The sequence below is a fragment of the Cibotium barometz genome, chromosome 1 (assembly GCF_041138505.1).
Source record: "Cibotium barometz isolate CiBa-2024 chromosome 1, ASM4113850v1, whole genome shotgun sequence".
Classification (NCBI taxonomy): Eukaryota; Viridiplantae; Streptophyta; class Polypodiopsida; order Cyatheales; family Cibotiaceae; genus Cibotium; species Cibotium barometz.
This window is the reverse complement of record NC_141046.1, coordinates 20,505,235-20,513,252: the sequence shown is the minus strand read 5'-3', so window position 1 is coordinate 20,513,252 and position 8,018 is coordinate 20,505,235.

Sequence of the window (8,018 nt, the reverse complement as noted above, 5' to 3'; positions counted from 1 at the left end):
GTAGCCAAAGGATATGCGCAGACATATGGGATTGATTATGAGGAAACTTTCAGCCCAGTTGCCAAGATGGCAACGGTGAGAGTTGTGATAGCAGTGGCTGCGTCAAAGCAATGGTCTTTACATCAAATGGATGTAAAGAATGCATTCTTGCATGGGGATTTGCAAGAAGAGGTGTATATGTTGCAGCCGAGGATGTGGGTCACCCCGAGCATGTTTGCAGGTTGAAGAAAGCCTTGTATGGCTTAAAGCAAGCACCAAGAGTATGGTCTGACAAGATTTCTGAATATCTTGTCACTATTGGCTTTCATGTAGCCAATGCAGATTTCTCGCTGTATGTGAGACATGGTGATAGAGGAGTTGTGCTTGTTGTCATCTATGTAGATGACTTGATCATTACGGGGGACCATGATGCAGAGATCTTTGATGTAAAGATCTTGCTTAGACAGAAGTTCGAGATGAAGGATCTGGGGGAGCTCAGATATTTCTTAGGCATTGAGGTGATTAGGTCACCACATGGTATTAGATTACTGCAGAGACAGTATGGCTTGGACATGTTGTCCAAGTATGGTATGACAGGATGTAAGCCTATTTCTGTGCCATTGGATCAGAATGGCAAGTTGAGTGCAGATTCAGGAGAGATCTTGGAGGATCCTACTATGTACAGGAGCATAGTAGGAAGTTTGATCTACATGACGATCACCAGACCAGATTTGAGCTATGTTGTTGGGTTGGTGAGTCAGTTTATGCAGGTTCCACGGAAACCGCATTTGGATGCAGTGAGACGCATACTGAGGTATGTGAAGTCTACTTTGCATTGTGGACTATTCTATGAGACTAGGACAGAGATATGTGTACATGGGTACACAGATGCTGATTGGGCTGGTAGTATCTCAGATAGAAGATCTACCAGTGGATTCATGTTTTCTTTGGGGAGTGCTGCTATGACTTGGAGCAGCAAGAAGCAGCCTACGGTTGCTCTATCGAGTACAGAGGCCGAGTACAGAGGAGCTGCTATGGCAGCATGTGAGGCAGCTTGGTTGAGAAAGCTACTTGCAGATTTGGGTCTATCAGTGGATAGACAAGTTGTCATTTTCTGTGACAACATTAGCAGTATACAGTTGGCCAGGAACCCAGTCTTTCATGCTCGTACGAAGCACATAGAGGTCCACTACCACTTCGTCAGAGAGAAGGTCTTGGCAGGAGATCTTGACCTTGTTTATGTCAGCACACAGAGGATCAGGTAGCTGACATCTTCACCAAAGCATTGGGTACAGAGAAGCTCCGCAGATTCAGGGCTTCGCTTGGTGTACATGAGATGGAGTTGAGCTCGAGGGGGAGTGTTGAGATATCGAGCTCGTCTAGTGAGGCGGTGGCCACTGAGGGGGATAGGCCCCACACTTACACCACTGGCATGGTTGGTGAGATCATGGGAGATATGCGGCCAGTGGGATGACAGGCTGTGTGATAGCCATTCTAGAGACTGGCATAGTTATAGCGCCAGCTCATTTAGTCGGGTTCACACTATAGAGAACCCGTGTATGTATTGGTTGAGTACCTTTCATATTATGTGTACTCTTATTCTTGTATATGGTGTGTTGAGTGTAGAGAAGAAGAAGATTTCAGCCTCTCACCTTGTGTGTTCTCTATTAGGGTTTTGTGAGTGTGTGTGTGTGCTTGCAAGAGCTCAAGCTCTCTTCCCCCCTGCATCTTTTCAAGGTTATGCCTTGCTACAATTTGAAGGCTTGGAACTAAACGTTCCATTGGCATGATTGTGCCAAGCCTTAATGCAAGCTGAAAAGGTGTGTTGTTGATAGCTACCTTTTATGCAGTATGATAGATCCATATAGCATAGTACAACTTGTGCTCCCAGTCACTCCTCAATGCCTCTATCGTCTTGGTGAGAATAGTGTACAATATCTTGTTTGTGCTTTTTGGCTTGGCCGTTCACTTGCAGTAGTAAGGTATTCACTTTCTATGCACCACAAGGAACTCTTTGAGCAAAAATTTCACCACTTTATTTATAAAATGTATACTATGATCACTCACTATTTCTAGTGACAACTTAAATGGGCAACCACATTCTCATAGAGGAACTTAGTGCTATCTTACATCAGTATTTAGTGTAACCTTGGCCGCCTCAGTCCACTATGTGAAGTAATTGATGATGACCATAATGAAATGTGCTTGGGTTTCCACCATAGTAGCTAAGCTAATGGGACCCACAAAGTCTAAACCCCATTTTTCAAATGGTTGTTTCAAAATTATAGGGGTTAGGGGAATTCGGTCCTTCTCTTAGACTATGGCAAACCTTTGGCATTTATTGTAGCATTTGATAAACTTAGTTAGATCTCCAAAGAGTGTAGGGGCTTGCTCAAGAACGATGACATGGTCATCTTTATGAACACATTTCCTCATGATGCTATCTTGACCCTTCTTGTAAAGCATTCCTACTATTAATTGATAGTAGGAGACTGTTTTCCTAATGAGGTGTTTGGGTTTATCCTTCTTGTTGGGATGGCCTATTGGGAATCCATTGTTCAAGAAGTGAGTGATGTCTTTATCCCATTCTGATACATGATCAATATGGAATAATAGACCATTATGAAGATCGTCTTCCACTTCTAGAGGGGGTTCTCCATTTGGAATTATGGAAAGGTGGTCGGCATGGACCGGCACAGATCCTTTTTACACAGTGATGGTGAAATCAAACTGCAAAAGAATAAGAAACCATCTCTAGTGATGCACCATGTAGTGTGAAGCTTATTCACCAAATAAAGCAGTGCTTAATGGTCAACAAAGAAAAAAAAATCGTAACCAAGGAGATAATGCCTATACTTCTTTTTACAACATATACCATGGCTAACCCTTCTCTCTCAGTCTATGTTGTGCTCCCTTGGTTTTGTTAACATGCATCCAATAGAAAATGTTAAATAATCAATATGTATATGCCATTTGGGGAATCTTAAGTTGGGTGCACTTAATATTTTCTTCTTTAGCTTTTTATATGGCTATTGGCATTTGTATGTCCAGTCAAAGATAATCAATAGCTTACATACACTATTCTAGCATATATTGCATATAAAAAGATAAATCTTCTTGTATACCCTATGTGCCCATTGGCATTCGTATATCCATTCAAAGATAATAAATAGCTTCTCAATAGCTTATATACAAGGGTCTGACACATATATGGCATACAAGAGGACGAATGTTTCTTATACATGGGCACTTTTTACCTTTTTGTTGGGAAAGGTTATACATAGGCTATAGGCAATACGCTAAAGGCTATACATAAGTCTATAAGCAAAATAATATGCCTATATATAGGCTACAGGCTATGCATAACTTTATGCATAGGCTATAGGAAATACGCTAAAGGCTATACACGAGTCTATAGACAAAACACTATATGCCTATATATAGGCTATAGGCTATGCATATAGCCTATATGTAGGCATATAATGTTTTGCCTATAGACTAATGCATAGCCTATAGCCTATATGTAGGCATATAATGTTTTGCCTATAGACTAATGCATAGCCTATAGCCTATATATAGGCATATAGCATTTTACCTATAGACTTTTGCATAGTAGGCTATGCACAACCTTTATGCATAGGCTATAGGCAATATGCTAAAGGCTATACATAACTCTAGAGGCAAAACACTATATCCCTATATATAGTCTATAGGCTATGCATAACCTTTATGCATATATATGCCTATATATAGGCTATAGGCTATGCATAACCTTTATGCATATATATGCCTATATATAGGTTATGCATAACCTTTGTGTATAGCATAAATGCATATAGCATATATATATGCATAGAATGTTTTGCCTATAAATCGATGCATAGCCTATAGCCTATATATAGGCATATAGCGTTTTGCCTATAGACTTATGCATAGATTTTAGCATAGCCTTTATGCATAGCATGTAGCCTATATATAGGCATATAGCATTTTGACTATAGACATAATTATGCATAGCCTTTAGCATATTGCATGTAGCCTATGCATAAGCCTTATGCATATAGCATGTGCATGACATTTATATGCACATAGCCTATAGGCATGTAGCATTTTACCTATAGACTTATGGATAGCCTTTACGCATAAGGCTATGCCTATGCATAGCCTATAGCCAATAGGCATATAGCGTTTTACCTATAGACTTATGGATAGCCTTTACGCATAAGGCTATGCGTATGCATAGCCTATAGCCAATAGGTATATAGCATTTGGCTTATAAAATTATGCATAGACTTTAGCATATTTCCTATAGCCTATACTTATGCCTTATGCATAAGCTTTATGCATATAGCCTATAGGTATGTAGCGTTTTGACTATAGATTTTTCCTATGCTTCTATGCATATGGCCTATACATAAAGTTATATGCATATAGCCTATGTATAGCCTATACATATAAGATTTATGCATAGGCTTAGCATAAGACCTTTATTTATTTATGTCTCTCTCGAAAAAAAAAGCTTAATACAAATGGTACTACTTACCCAAGCCATGGTGCAATCTTTCTCGGTCTCTTGATGGTCTCCTGCACAACCTTCTTCTTCTCATGAGTGATTGAAACATGTCGAGAAACCAACAACGCAGGTGGTGGCATCTCCAAGGGTGGCTTGTCAAAGAAACCGGCACCTCTTTAGCGCAAAGACCCGATCAAATCAGTTAAATCTTGAATCTAATCCCCGATGTGGCAATGGCAATAAAGGCCATAGCATCCTCCAACATGTCTCCTCTATGAATCCTGCATCTATCATAATCTGCCCAAGTAGTAAAACTAATAAAAACAAAGTGCTAGGATCCATGGAGCAATGCTAGTGTGCAATGGAGAGAGATAGAATGCAAGCTCAAACAATGTGGAGAGAGAGAGAGAGAGAGAGAGAGAGAGAGAGAGAATGTGGGGGTATGTGCAACAAGCTCTAGTAATGAAGAGAGAGAGGGAGAGAGAGCAAAGAAAAAAATGGCGGGTGAAGTGAATCTGAAGAACATTTGGGATATACGCTTTTTTTTTCATGTGATTTATGTCCCTAGGAATGTTATAAAGTCACACTTTTTAATGACACTTGTAGCAACACTATTTATGTCATTAAGCGACTCCTATTTACCTTTTTTGAAAAAGCCCAAAAGTGTCACTACTACAGATGTTGCTTCACGACACTCGTAACTTTTGTCGCTCTACAATCCTCGTAACCTTGGAGTGTATCCTACCACCCCTCCCTAAAACAATGGGCTCAAGGAGATCAATACGACACGGTTCCACCCTAGCCTATATATGGCTCTCTCTTTTAAAAAAAGAAAAGAAGAGCCATATATAGGAGCTTTTAGGGTTGTTCACGGATCTTAAGCATTGGAAACTTTTCGTTTATGGGAGGGAATTCACAATGAAAATTGATCACTAGATACTTAAATGGTTGTAAACCATGTTTAGTGCCCAATGTAGTGTGCCCAATGTAGTGATAGGAAAGCCAAGTGGATTCAAATCTATCAATAGTTTGGAGGTATGATTTTTTTTCTCTAAGAAAGAGACTTTTATTAAGTATGAAAGAAGGCATACAACAATTATGGCTATGAGCTGGAATAGAATAGAATCACCCCAATATGTAAGGTGATCTCAACCACTGAGGAGCATAATGGTGCCATGAAAGACCTATGGGACTAGAGCAAAAGAAAATGCCATGGTCCCACTCTTGGATAAATACAATGCCCTTTTCCTGCATGGAATGAAAGGACTCGTGAATATAAGCCCAAGTAGCCATGAGAGTATGGATGATATCAGCCCATATAGTGCTAATGCACTGAGACTCAAAAATTTGGACACCCTCAATAGCCTTAATGCATCTAGCTCTATAGATCTGTCATGCTGTAATACTGGCAATCAACTGGTGTCAATCCTCTATCTAGGGGGTGTATAATGTGCACACGGGACATCTTGCAACAAACCATGCTGTGGGCAGTACCTCTACTAATGAAAATAGTAGTGTCTATATCAGTGCCCTCGTAGAAAAGTTGCGGGCTCGATTGAGAAAGCCAAGCAATTGCCCCCAAGTAACATACATCGTGCAGCCACTCAATTTACCCATAAGTTGGGCTATAGAATCCCAAATACGCTGTGTGGTGCTGCATCTCCATAAACAATGCTATACATTCTCAGAATTTGCTCCACATCTCGGGCAGGTAGGTTCTACACGGAAAACACATCTCCACTGATTGGTGGGGAGACCACCATCTAAAAATAACAAAAATAAATGAGAGATCTTGCTCTTTCTGTATGAATGCTAGAGCCTATGCCAATATCTATGCTATCATTGGATTGATGCCATAACTCTCCCAATGAGGCTTGAGAGTAGGGATCCTATGCATCTATCGAGTGATGAGAAGCTTGGCATTCCATATCGTGAAACTGAAAAGGAAGGCTTTTCAATGGATCGGAGGCATCAATCCATTCCCACTCACCTAGATCCTAGTGAAGATATATGATAGGACTACCACCATACGGCCACAAACACCAAGAGCCATGAGTCACTATTTGAGGAGAAGGATCAATGAAGCAATGCTTCTCCAAACGACCAACGATCCTCATTGGACTAAGCCTAGTGTCTCGGATGATCCCCTCCATGCTACAACTCCTCAATATCCATCCAGACATGATAGAATAGATGATGCAATCCGTAGCCTCCAGGCCTAGGAGAGCAATGATCTACAAAAGTACGCCTATCCTAGAAAAAACTCCCACCCATCTCGGATGATAATCTCCATGAAAGATCTCAGAGAGCCACTCATGCGGTATAGATACATCAATCTGATCAATACGTATGCGAGAACCCCTAAGATGCTGAATGAATGCAGCTCTCCGATCCGTCGGTAGACTCTTGAAGGTCTTCCAGGCAAGAACTATGTATGCACATCTCTCCCATCCTGACCACTGCATGTAACGAGATCCACCAAGTGGCCAACTAGCCTTATCCCTAATGAACTCGTTCCACATAATAGGTTGTCAGTCAACCTTATCCACAGACCTAGGAAGCCTTTGTCGTCGAGAAAGGTCTCATGCTTCTCCATGCTCTAACAATGGCAACAATAAGAGGGGAAGATGGTGTCCTGATATCTACCTCTGTGAACAAAAACCGCATGCTAAGTGGCCAATCTCTCCTAACACAGGGTGCACATCCAGAAATCTAAGAAAGAAAAAAATCCTTCCAAGGCTCAATGCCTTGTAGGAAATTTCTAACCACGAGTTTACAAAGCAACACCCTGCACTAAACATCCAGATCAATAATATTCAACCCCCCTGTTGTTTGGCTGAATAACTGTAAGCCAAGCTACCCTAGCACGTGTGTTTGTGGTGCCATCTAAACCCGACCAAAGAAAATTGCGGATCAACCTCTACAACTGACCAATGCATACATGAGAGAAGCATGAACAAGATGCAATAAACCAACCTGAGACAAGCAATACCTGATTGGCCGTCAATGCTCTGGAGGCTAAATCCAATCTCCTAGAGCTCCAATGAAGAAGCTTTTTTCGAATACTCATAAGTACCGGAGCAGGAGAAATAGTAATCCCAACTTGGCATCCCAAATATCTAGTAGTGCATCCTCTGTTGATCCAAGTAAAACCAATCTCTGCACCCCAAGCAACTCTTAACTAATCCAAAAACTAGTAGATTTGTGATAATTAATGAGGGTCCTTGTTGCCAAACAAAACTCTTCCAGTGCCACCTAAAAGGAACATTAAACATATGTGTAAGGTCTCCAAGAACATGGCTGTGTCATTAGCTAACTCAGAGTCAACCAACTGCTCCTCACTCTACGAAGAGGCAACCTTAATCCAGAAATACTAGCAGTGGAGTGGAGGAAGATGCTCATCACCGTTGTGACTACGATATATAATAATGGGACTAAAAGGCATCCCTGTCGTACTGAGCGAGAGATTTGAAACTGCTTGCCTCTATCAGCGCAAGCACACACACTACTATGGGCATCGTGATAC